The following is a 13,271-nucleotide window of genomic DNA, read 5'->3' as shown; positions in this document are numbered from 1 at the left end:
CACCAAGGTTATCGATTTTAATGTATTTTATACTAATACGAGAACTCGAGTGGTTGAAAGCAAGCATATCTGCTGTTCTCAAATGTTTTTGTATTTACTGTAAAATGTGAGATACAATAGCGATACTATTTGCAACTGATGTGTGGGACATGTTCACTGTTAAAAGGGGGGGGGTGCTCACATACCGGTTTATGGACCTGGTCACAGCTCACTTTACCTTTAAGTAAAATGGCCCAGAGTATATCCAAAACCCAGATGAGCAGTAGCCTGTTGGAATTTGCAGATTTCATCCAAGCTGAAAATGCAAAGCCTTTTGTCTCTGCTGAAAGAGGTTGTCATCCTGATTACTGCCTCCAGTGCTGCTTTAATGAATGTTCCATTAAGCAACCAACACTTTTTAAAAAGAAATAATTCATAACACACTTAATACCAGCAAGTGGTTTCGAAGCACGTGATCAGGATTCAAACCTGTTGCACTGCGTTGTCTTGCTTCCAAGACAAACCCGTTGCCCCTGAGCCTTCCTTCCTCCTTTCCCTTTGTAATAGATGAGGATAAGCCCATTTATATTGATGGTTTATTATGTGCATAGTTGGGAAAGTTTGAGGACATCAACCTGTTCCGTTATCTATTAATGCTGTCTTTTGTTCTGTATTGGGGTCTAAAGTGGATCTGTGCTTTCAGCTCCCTCCCTAATATTCGCTTAGACTCTTAAATACTGGGAGGAAGCAAGGATAATCCACTAACCAGTCAATCTTACTTACGAGTAACCGTTTTTTCGAATGGATTGTGTCCTCCCACGTATTCCTCGTTTTTTGATATTCGATATCCAGCTTCAGCTGCTTGGGAAATAAATTTGCCCAGAGGGCTCTGCATCGAATGCGTCGACTCGATGTCCCTCGAGGGCCTCCATCTCGAGAAGGCTGTAATCAAAGGCATGTATAGCATACGCAGGACCCGTTGCCTTCAGTTCCGTTTTTTCATAACAGCTTTAGCTTTGAGAAATATGGTGTGCTTCTTCACTTTCGTGACTTAATTATAACGAAAGAGAATCGAGAAAATGTCTCATTCGTCGACAGACTACCCCAAAGACCAGGTTCAAAAAGTGTGATTGTGGGTCGAAAATGTCTTTGACCGATCCCCATCGTATATGTTTGGTGCCTCGGGGCAGACCATAACACCTCAGACTGCTCCAAGTGCTAGTCGATGACTGGAAAGGCCTTGAAGGAACGAAAGGGGAAATTGTAGGTAGGACAAATCCCTAAATCTCCTACCCCGGCCAAGAAAGTTTTGACGAGTCAAGAGACTTCTCTCCTCAGAGGAAGAAGGCCAAATGGGTGAAGATCGAGGAGTGCCTCTCACTACTCTTCTTCGTCCTCGAAGAAGTCGAAGAGAAGGCACCATAGGCTGCCTTCGTCAACTACGTTGGAAGCTTCCCCTTAGAGGGTTTCTTGACAACTAAAAAATCCATTCCGGCCGAGTGGGAGCCCTTCAGAGCAGAAATGCTCAAAATATTTTAAAAACGGAAGCCTCCAAGCCGCGCTCGTACCGTGCCTTCGAAAGAAGACAGGAATACTACGCGCCTTCGAGCCCAGGCCAAAGTCCCTATCCACATGAGAACCATCGAGGCCTCGATCCGATGAAGTAACATCGAAGGATCAGTCGAGCCGAAGGCATCGATGCCAGCTAAGCCATCATTGCCAGCTGCGTCATTCACACAGAGCGCCCCGGTAAAACCTATGGCGCCAATGAGGAATGTTTTGACGGCTCGTCCAGCGTTGAACCCATTATTTACAAAACCTCTCATACCTGAGAAAACCTATGTGCCACTACCAAGAAAAGACTATTTTAAGTCTCTTACTTCGATATAAGGAGAATGAATCCTTAGATGAAGAGGCTCAATTTGGTACGTCAAATGTACCAGAGTTTTATTGCAGAGGAGTCAAGGTTTAGAGACCTCTGACAACCTGCAGACTGCAAGTCGGGTGGATACCTCACATGAGACTAGAGGCTGGGGAGCACGCATATGCGTCCTACAGACAACTCCTGTCCAAGGCAGTGGACTAAATGTCATTCAAACAAGATTATGTAACAATCATCTTACATAAGGGTCCTCAGTCAGATCCCATATTACTGTTTCAAATTGCTTTGCAGAAAAGGGTGGCGACGAATTGGGAAACACCCGGAATCAATCCAGCTGTAAATAAAAACCTGACCTAGAAGTACTGCCCTTCCAGTAGTGACCCTGTTTACTTGTCAAAAGCCCCGACTCCAGAGAGTCTAGTGGTGCAGGCAGCTACTGCAACATCTAAGCAAGCAGCTTACCCTACCATCCCTCCAGATAGGGACGACAAAAGATTAGATGGATGGGCAAGGAAGGTATTCTCTGCATTGAGTATTGCACTCAAATCTGCCAACTCCACATGTGCCTTTGCAAAATGTACATTCACTCTAAGGGACTGTATTTCCATGGCGGCAGAGCACATTCCTGAAGGGGATAAAAGGGACAGATTCTTAGCCATAGTTAGAGACGGCAAAGAAGCCATGTACAAGTCTCTTCAGTGAGGTCTGGATTCTGCTGATAGCATCAGCAGAGCAATGGCTACTAGCACCGTTATGCGCAGGTTTGCGTGGTTGCGAAGGTCGGGTTTTGCACCTTTTTCTCAACATGCCCTTTGACAGGTGTCACCTTTTTGACAACAAAGCTGACAAGAGTCTTAAGAAGTTGCAGACCTCGAAGGCGGGAGCCAAATATTTAGGCGCCGCTATTAGGCAACCTCAGCCTTTTCTACCTAGTGGACAACCTTGGAGGGGTAGAACCTTTCATGACTAGTCCTCAATTGGAAGAGTGAGAGGAATGGCCAGTCGAAAGGGCCAAAGATGATTTCCTTATGGTGGACGTGGAAGGGTTGCAAAGCCAGCTCAAGCAGGTGCATCCTTAACATCTGCCTCTGCATCAGATGCCTCATAATCTCTGAGGCCTTGAGTCACAATTCCCCAGTGGGAGGCAGACTGTCTCAGCATCTAGAAGAATGGAGAGACATTACTTCTGATGCTTGTGCTTTGGAAACTGTTGCCCACGGGTACTGCCTTCCTGTTCTACAGAGACCTCAGAGCAATCCACCGGGGAACCACACAGAGGATTGCAGATCCGCTCCTTGTGCAGGAGATTTTAACCCTGCTAGAGAAAGGCACTATAGAACCAGTGCCTGTAGCGGAGAGGAACAAGGGTTGGTATTCCCCTTATTTCCGAATTCCCAAGAAGGACTGAGGACTAAGGCCCATCTTGGACTTGATATACTTGAATAAGTTTCTCAGAATGGACAAGTTCAAGATGGTCACACTTTCTCATTTCCTTCTGGCCCTCCAGCTCCAGGATTGGATGGTGTCATTGGACCTTCTGGGTGCTTATTTTGATGTGCCAATCCATCTCAAGCACAGAAAATACCTGAGGTTTGCAATTGGCGGTTCTCATGATCAATTGTTGTGCCATTCGGGCGACCTCCGCCTGAGGTCACCAGGTTTTTGAGGTTGCTTGGCCTTATGGCATCCTGTATTATTCTGGTGCCAGAGGCCCGACTGAGAATGAGATCCCTTCAATGTGCTATAAGAACTCAATGGTCCCTGTTCTCAGGAAAGATGTCGGCCCTACTTAAGGTTCCCAGCAGGTTTGCGCAGGATCTTCTGTGGTGGGCCTGCGAGAACAACATTCTGAAGGGAGAACCCTTTTGGCAACCATGGCCGGAGATAACAGTAGTGACAGACGCCTCACTCACGGGGTGGGGAGCCCACACCAATGATCTGATAGTCGGCGGTCGTTGGTCTCCATCGGAGTCCAAACTTCATATCAGTCTTTTGGCGCAGAGGGCGATCAGACTAGCGCTGAAGGCTTTTCTGCCATCTGTATGGGGTAAGAATGTCCTGATAATGGCAGACAACACAGTGGCCATGTACTACCTTAACATGAGAGGAGTTGTAGGGTCACTACCACTGTGAAGAGAGGCAATGCAGCTCTGATACTGGGCAATTCAAGAAGGAATCTCCCTTTCAGCAGTTCACCTAGCCGGAGAGAACACTGCGGCGGACGCTCTGAGCAGGCAGAGCAGTCTCCCATGACTGGGAACTGCTCAGTAAGTCCTTTAAGAGATCTTCACCCTTAGGGGAACCCCTCAAGTGGATCTGTTTGTGACCGGTGTCAACCGGAATTGCGAACTGTATTGCTCCAGGGAGTTTCCCTCAAAGGAGTTCTTGGAGACACGTTTGTGGTGGACTGGGAATTTCCACTCCTGTATGAGATTCCTCCGGTGATCAGGAGGTTGAGAACGTTCTGGAAACACATGAGCCTAATTGCCCCGGATTGGGCCAGGAGGACGTGGTACCTGGACCTTCTGGACATGTCCATTTGTCCTTCAATACATCTTCCGCAAAGAGAGGACCTTCTCCCGGTAGAGGAGGGTCAGGTTCTCCATCCAGAGGTCAAAACACTTAACCTTCGACTTGGTTTCTGAAAGGCTGAGATACAAGGATTGGGATCTCCCGGATGATGTAATGGAGATTCTGTCCATCTGTCTTTGTCCTGTTGCTGTTGGAATAAATTCTGCAACTGGTGCAGAGAAAAGAATGTAGATCCTGTTCTATGTAAAAAAATGGATGTTTTAGCCTTACAGCTATCTTTAGTCTATCTGGGGCTCCAGATTGGTACTGGGAAAGGCAATTTGGCTGTGCTGTTCGTCTTTAAGCACTCGTCAGAGGAATGCTCATACTTCAAAATTCGACTGGTGACACAATTTCTAAAGGGCTCACCAAGTGTCACCCCCCTCCAAATCGCAGTTCCAGTTTGGGATCTTAATTTGGTTCTTAAATTTCTAAAGTGTGCACCTTTTTGAACCTTTACATTCATGTCCCTTAAGGTTGTTAACGTTTAAAACCATTGTATTGGTAGCTCTGACATCAGCCCGTAGAGTGAGCGAGTTGCAGGCGCTTTCGTCCAAGCCACCCTTCACTATCTTCCACAGGGATAGGGCTGTTCTCATTCTTACCTAAGATCATTTCTGATTTCCACATAGGCCAAAAAATGGTTTTGCCTCATTTCTATCCTCCACCCATTCCTCCCTATCCCCTCCACTCATTCTAGCAAAGAGGAGGAGAGATTACATAGGTTGGATACTCGTAGAGCTTTAAGCTTTTATTTATCTAGAATGTCAAAACTCAGTATTGATCAGCTTTTCATTGGCTATACGGGCCACAAACTGGGTCAGGCTGTCTCTAAGCAGACCTTATCCAGATGATCATTCTGGCCATTTCAGAATGTTGCATGGTGGCAGGGAAGGATCCTCCGGAATGTTTAAGGGCCCATTGCACCAGGGGCATGGCTACTTCTACAGCCCTACAAAGAGGTTTACCTAAAAAAAATATTTGAAGTGGCAGTTTGGTTGACTATCCACACGTTCACAAAGCGTTACTGCCTGGAATCTTCCCTTGGTCAGAATGGTAGATTTGGTAAAGCAGTCCTGCACTCTGTTCATGAAAACAATTAAAATCCAATTCTACTCCCTCCACCAAATCAAATATTTCTTTGGGAGTCTATCAAAGATGAAGAACAAGTTACTTACCCCGGTAGCCTTCTTTCGATGGGATGCTCCTCATCGCCCTCCCAGCCCACCCCACAGTAGAATTTACCATGCTGTTACAGATTCGTTCTGAAGCAACTGAAGCTGGATATTGAATATCAAAGATGAGGAATACGTGGGTGGAACATCCAGTCGAAAGAAGGTTATCAGGGGTAAGTAACTTGTTCTTCTCCAACAAGGGATGCTCCCCAGATCAGTGTGCTTTAGAATATTCCTTTCCACCTGGTTGGGCACTGGGATGCTTTTTTCCTAGAATAACAAAAATGAGTCTGATTTTTTTTTTTGCAAAACAAATAAGAAATAAACTGGATCCTCTGTCTTTAAATGTTACCAGTTGGTCTGAAAGATGCCAAAATTCCCAGCACCAACGCAGCCTTACTCTGTCCGTTTCTGTTGGTCTGACTGAGAACCCTTGAACACATCTCTGACAGAAATAAGTGTCCCACATGTTTGTTTTTCCTCATTCTCTGCTTGTTCTTCCTTTCTTGAGGAGAACTTTTTTCTGAGGTTTTTTTTTGTTTTTTGTAACCTCTTGGTAGGTACTTCTCAGACTTTCCTTCTTGTGCCAGGGCTTCGGGGTTTCTAGTTATCAGGGTTGATGACGAAATGTCCGATACAGATGGGTGCTGTGGTGAAGCATCATCTGTACACAAGCCCAAAAAAGATCTTTCAACACCTTATATTTACAAGTGATGGGATGGATTGAATGCCTTTTAAGGCCTTGGGTTCCAACTAAAGCACCCAAAGGTTAACTGTACTAAAGTTGTCGGGACTAGTTTGCTAAATATAGTACAGGAGCCTAAGAGACCACTGGTAATTTCAGGATTCCCTAATCTAACACATCCTCCTGTATGTGGAGCCCACTTCATCTTAAGCCAGAAATCCTATTTTGGGGGATTCTGTGGCCACATTTTGGGACCCCTCAACTTTTTGCTTTTTCCATATGGCTTTTGTGGTTCCTTAATCTTTTCTATGGCCAGAGGAACCTCTCCTACAGTCACCCTGCCCTTATTTCCCATTGTACCATATGTTATTTGGTATTCGGTTAACGAGAAGTGCCCAGTCCCACAGATGCTTATCAGTCACCCATTTCCACCCTAGAGTGATTGTGCAACTAATTTGGTTTAAGGGTGTTTTTAAAGCCCTCATTTGGCAATACTTGGTAAGTGCAGTGGCTTGGCCTTATCTCAGTTTGTTTTTTTGCTGCCAGAAGTACAGTCCAAATTTCTTGGAGATTCCAGGTGATCCTTCACTACTCAGCATGGGGTCCGGCATGGATTCACATGCTCATTCCCTGTCAGGCTAGGAATCTCCTGTAAAAGAAAAAGGTTTCACTTTCACCTTTAAACTGTATTTCCCCTCTAAACCAATTACTGTCCTCTGGGTCATACTGCCCCATCCAATGACAGTTCTCTCCCTAAGCTCCACCCCTGGTGGCTATCTCCAGATTTTGACAGCATGCTTCAGTGTTGGCAATCCTCAAGTTGCTCTGAGCTATTTTCCTGTTTTTTTTCAGATTTTTCATATTTATTTTGTATCCAAAATAATTAAAAATGTTGACCGATTTTTGCTTAAATATCTTCGATGGACAGAGGCCGGCAGCAGGGATCTGCTATTGGCAAAGATCTTCATCCACCGTTGGTTCATCATCGAAGTTTAGAGAAGGCCCTGCCTTGGCCCTACTTTGCATCTTTTCAACCATGTGTGAGAAGAAGGAAAGTCGAAGCCTCTTCAACCTCTGTGCAACGTGTGGATTAAGGAATGTCTTAGTGGAAGATCAGCATCAAAAATGCTTGTATTGCCCGCATCCGGACCACGATGAGGGATGTGAGGTGTGCCGTGGTTTCTCAAAAGAAAACCAAGAAGACTGCTACAGCTGACTGTCGGTGTGGCTCAAGGCGAGCAAGGCTACTGACTCAGCCGCGGGGTGAGTCATGCCTCATCTAGGACCAGCCGGTCCGAAGAGCAAACTCCCTCAGAGAGGAGGTTGAGATCCTTTGAGGACCAACCGGTCGCAGGGGCCCAAGACATTGCCAAGCTCTGCACCATTGGGTTCGCTGCTGATGCGGGTCCCGAGTTGGGCAGAAGGCGATCACCATCACCTGCAACCTCTAAGGTGAGCCTAAAATTGAAAGGGTCCTCTTCAAAGAGTAAGTCCCCAAACCCGGCAAAACCCCCATGTGTCTGCGGATAAGCCAACGAAGGACAACTCCAGGGAGGACTAGTCGAAGCTGGCAAAGACCTCACAGCATGCCAGGTCCATGGAGTCGATGACTGCAGCGTCGACAAGAGCAGCGACATGCTCATCGACGTCCAAGTCAACGACAACCAATTGTGATAGCGCTGAAGGAAAGTGGGTCAGCGAAGGAAATGGTGGTCACTCCACGGGTGTCCCTACCCCAGAGGCGAGATGCAGCTGAGTAAGCAGCAACGAAGGCTTTGCCACTCCAGGATCAAGGATGACCCAGCGACCGCACAGATCCAGCAAACTCCTGAGAAGAAGACAGTCCCTCTGATGGAGCTTTCCCTGTAAGTGGATCAGACTGGAGCAGATCTACTCGAGTAGCAACGAGGACAATGATATGCAAGAGAACTTCTACACAAATCACGAGGGTGTCACCTGCTCGCAAGAGAAGGCGCGTCGGCCCAGACTCTACTCTGCTGGCACCGTTCACTCCTAGACCTAGGGACGTGTTGCTGGATATTCTAACGACCCTGCACACACGGATCACCGAAATGCAGCAGAAGATGTCTCCAGAAGCTACACCTTCACGGGATGAGCAGGAGCTCCCGACGCTAAGCTCGCCCCCATGAAAGAAGGCCAAGGGGGCGCTGGTCCTAGCCATTATCCGACGACTCCACCACAACCTTGTCGCAAAAAGACCCTACCCAGATCCCTGGACCTGCATTCGGACATGGACACAGTCACGGCCACCGACGAGGACGACTACCCATACGGCCAACCCACCTGAGAAAGTTGGATCCTTTCACTCTGTCATATCAAGGTCCTCGGAGCTGTTTGTTAACCCGCAAGGAGACCAAGAAAGAAGGCTTCCTATACCTAAGGCTCGAGTAGAGTAGACAGACAATCATGTCTGTTCCCTTCCTGGACGACATCTGGGAGGAGGGGCCTGGCACTGATGAGAAACCCAAGTACGGCCCAACCAAGCGGGACAGGCTGGAGAAGTAGTACAGGGTCCCGGATTAAAGTCTCAGCCCTCGCCTGACTCGGTGATCTCAGCCCTTGCCCAACTCAGTGGGCTCTGCAGCATCCAGGAAGCACTCGGCGAACCAGTCGTCGGCAGCCATGGTACCCCCGGACGAGAAGGGGGAAGAAGCTGGATGCAATTGGCAAGAGAATAATTTACACCGTAGCCTCTACCATCAAGGCAGCTAACGCCATAGCCATCTTGTCCCGTTACGACTGGGAACTATGGCTCAAGTTGGGTCCTATTCTGGACTTCCTGCCCGAAGACAAGGTCAAGGCACTGGAGCTCTGTCGGGAATCGGAGGTAGCCTTGGATCTCCTCATCAGTGGCCATGGACCGTGCCTACACAGGATTCCACCAGAGGGGGGAAACGGGGTGGCCCTGCGTCGCCAAGGTTGGTTGAAGGCCACTATCTTCTGCCTGGACGTTCAGACTAAGGTACTCGATATGCTGTTCGACAGGGAGAACCTTTTCGGAAAAGCGGTCGACGAGTCTTTGCAAGCGATAAAGACTGACACAGAGACGGCACACTCCTTGGGAACTTTGCAGCAGCGATGGCTGACATCCTTTCGTTCTTACAGAGGTAAACCAGGATGATCATCAAAGGGATAAAATGCACTGTACCGACCGCCTCCACGCTGCTCCTCCTCAAGAAGCGTACAAGGGTCACTCTGAAGGCAGGGGAAGGACAGTGGTGACACCGCCCGCAGGGCAGAGGTCCGACACCCATATAGGCCTGAACCGGCCGTGGCCTCAGGCCCTCACCTGCTGGGAGACCTGCTGGCGAAGTTCGTTGGCACATGGGAAAAGATCACCACAGGCAAATGGGTGCTGGACGCTCTTGGACAGGGGCACACCTTAGAGTTCCAACACAGATGTCCTCTTATCCTGCCTATTCAGTGACCAGCGCAACATGGGCCACAGCTTCTGCAGGAGATGCAGGCCATGTTACAGAAAGGGGCAATAGAACCAGTAACCCAGCATCTCTGGGGTGTACTCCAGATACTTTCTGGTTCAAAAGAAAATAGGGTGGTGGAGGCCGATCCTAGATCTTCGTTGTCTCAAGTACTTGAAGTCCCAGATGATCACGTTGAAACACCTGCTCGGCCATCTGGATCAAGGGGATTTTCTGACGTCGTTGGATCTGGGGACACCTACTTCCACATCCCCATTCACAAGAAACACCGCAAATTTCTACTGTTCATAGTTCACGATCAGCATTACCAGTTCAGGGCTCTGCCTTTTGGGCTGAAATTGACCCAGCAGGTGTTTACAAAGTGCCTGGTGTTAGGGAGAATTCTCAATAAATGGCAGATTTCCCTTACCTAATGAGTCCCTCAGCAGCTTTGCTGGATTTCTAGGGTTTATTTTTTCACCTGGTAAGAGTGTGAGCCTTTTTCCCACTCTTAGATGTGTTTTGCTGTGTGTGTTTTCACTGTTTGTGTGATATTGGGCACTGGAGCCTCACCTACTCCAGGGCACCACTTTTTGTGTGTTACACAGCACCTTCAGTGCAGTGACACAGGGTTGTCTTTGAGACTTCCCACTGACTCCATTTTTCTGGGGCTGACTATTGTCCCCCAGAAACAGGCAAAGTTGCCATTAACTTTATATAGTCACTTTAAACCACAGACCCAGTACACCCCATCTTCCATAGAGTATTGGAAAGGGTTAACTCTTATCCCTTTTTGTCTGTGCGTCTTGGAGCTTTGTTTCGCTCCCTTAACGTCAAGACTTGGCTGGTGGCAGTGTACCCTGCCCTAACTTTTCTACCGCGATTATATTATATAAACGTGGTATTGTTTTAGGCTATTATATTAGCCTCGAGCATAAACCCGCTTGGCCAAATACATTTTATTTTGGCTCCGGCTGGGTTTATTCGCCATTTCTTTTTGTTAGCCTTTCTCGTGTTTTTGTCTGCATGCCAAACCGGGGGTGATTCCTTTGTTCGCTGTCTTTTTGCGGGCTTCTGCACAGAAGCCCTCCTTAAGGCACCTGATAGTCTAGGTAGGCAGGATGTGAGGGAGGGATCTTCGGACACCTGCCATGGGTTCCCTTGGTAACCCAAGGCGCACTCTTGTCTGATTGGGTAAGGGGACTGGCCTTGCCAGGGCAGCCACCCTAATGTGTGATTGACAGCCAGGCTGTATGAATGGGCGAAAACTGCATAAAAAGCAGGTCTCTGGGATTGGAAGAGCAGAGTCGCCACTGAAACTAAAGAACCAACGAGGAAGTGGAAGAAGGGGACCCCTACAACGACTGAACCGCCCGGTGAAGCCCTGCTGCAGGTCTGAATCTCCAAATCTGACGACGGAGAAGATCCTCTAGGAAACTTCTTCCTTTGAATTGGTGGGACCAACCAGTTGGCCCAAACTACGTGCCAGGACCCCTCCTCTGGTCGAATTCGCTGTACAGAGCTACAGTGGGCCGGATAGCCAGGAAGGTCGGAACCCTGCTTGGGTTTTAAGGAGCGCACCTTTTATTCTTTTTACTCTGCTGCTGGTTTCTTCCCTGGGTGGCGCAGGACCCTCCAGTCTTCCTACTTCGTGTCAGTCCGACAGTCGCTTCAGGAACCGTGAGCCTGCAGGAACCACCAAGTACGTCCGCCTCAGCTACAGCTACCTCTCCGTTTTAAGGTACTGTACAAATCCGGTTCACCGTTTCGTTCAACCGCGGTGACAGTGTTTGAAATCATTCTCCAATCCGAGGGCTTTTCCTTCGCTTCTCTTTGAACTAACTTTTCTACCAGCCAACCTTGTCTGGAATCTGTGCCATGAACTTTACCGCAAACTACCCTGAACTGTATTATCTTCAGCAAAGGACTTTTGAACCATTGACTTTGGCCCTAACTAAGCCTTTCTTTTCTATCTGATTTTAACCTTGTGGTCTCTCTTGTTCAATTGCACTGATTACTTAACTGTTGGTTTTGCCTAATTTCTAATAACTTTGTCATTCCCTCCCTTTTAAATTGCTGGAGTGCCATTTTGCTCCCACTTCATTGTGTGAGCTTAACTTGTCTGGAATTTATGGGAAGTGGTGTGGTGTATTTATGATTGTGATTTTAACTTGCTTATAATAGTGAAATGTTATACAACTGAGTTAATAAATATATATTCTTTTACTTAGAAACCTTGAGTCAGTGTTTGGCTGAATCATAGTAATTGCTGTCCTTTGTGTAACTATTTGTACTGCTCACTTACTCTTCAGATAAGTCTGGCTGCTCCGCTACTGCTACCACTAGAACGATGTAGTACAGGCTTGTACCAAAGGTGAAATTGTACTGTCACTTGTAGTCTTAATTGTGTGTAGTGTTCCCAAAGGGTACTGCATATAATTCTGCCTAACACCTGGTCCCTACTTGGACGACTGGCTGGTACGTTCCCGCTCAGGCGCCCTGGTGGAAGAGCACACATCGAACACCGTATATCTGCTGACAGAGTTGGGCTTCTCCATAAACTATCCAAAGTCTTGCTTGATGCCATCACTGGACACGCTGTTTCTAGGTGTCTGACTCAACAGTGACGTGTTTTGCGTCGCCCTCTGTGGAGAGGGTCAGATCCCTATAGGGGAAAGTACAGTTCTTATCGTTGGTGTAGACAGTGATGGTTCGGTCCACCAAGTCGCTGCTGAGCATGATGTCCGCTTGCATCAGCCTTATTCGCCTGTAGAGACTTCCCATGAGACCTCTCCAGGAGTTCCTGGATGCAAGGTGGATACTGGTGTCGGGTGAACTTTGCAGACAGGATCTCGCTCAATGAGGAGTTCCGTCAGGCAGTTCAGTGGTGGGGCGTACGGACAGATCTCATCCAGGAAGCTCTGTTTCAGGTTCCTCCTTACCAGGAGACGGTCACCACAGGCGCCTCTCTAGAGGGATGGGGAGCCCACACTGGACAGCTGCATGCCAGAGGCCTCTGCAACCGTAGAAGGACCTCCACATACATATCTTGGTACTTCAGCCCGTATTCTGGGCCCTCAAGTCTTTTCTCCTGTTGTTAAAGGGCTAAGGTGGTGAGGATTTTCAGACAGCACCACAACCATGTTCTACATCTGGAAACGGGGGGGGGGGGAGGCGGGGAGGGGGTCCTGTTCGCCAGCGCTTTCCAAGGTGGCCCAGGACATGTGGCCATCGTCAAGGCATGTTTCTCATCACGTTTCATTTAGCGGAAGTCTAGAACACCATTGCGAACTTGCTGAGCAGGGAACTGCATTGTTCCCCAGGACAAGATGAATTCTCTATTCAGCAAATGGGGGCCAGCCCCAGATCGATCTCTTTGCGACAGCAGCGAACACCAAGTGCTAGAGGTTCGCCAGCAGGGTCCTTCAACCGAGGACCTTGGGGGACGCATTCTCGTTCCCGCTGGAGGGACGGTTCCTGTACACTTTCTCCAGTTTCCACTCCCCTTACGTGTGATCAACACGCTCACAGTGCCACTG

The 13,271-nt window shown here is 48.1% G+C and overlaps 1 protein-coding gene across 3 annotated transcripts in view; it reads left to right on the top strand.

Annotated features, from left to right (window-relative positions):
* The window catches only part of ANKHD1 (ankyrin repeat and KH domain containing 1), a 1,723,611-nt gene that overhangs the window by 999,319 nt on the left and 711,021 nt on the right, over positions 1-13,271 (top strand). The gene's annotated exons all lie outside the window — the stretch shown is intronic.

Source organism: Ambystoma mexicanum, chromosome 3p (genome assembly GCF_040938575.1).
Source record: "Ambystoma mexicanum isolate Mex_15411 chromosome 3p, UKY_AmexF1_1, whole genome shotgun sequence".
NCBI lineage: Eukaryota > Metazoa > Chordata > Amphibia > Caudata > Ambystomatidae > Ambystoma > Ambystoma mexicanum.
The sequence above is the reverse complement of the archived record's forward strand: the minus strand, read 5'-3'. Positions and strand labels throughout refer to the sequence as shown.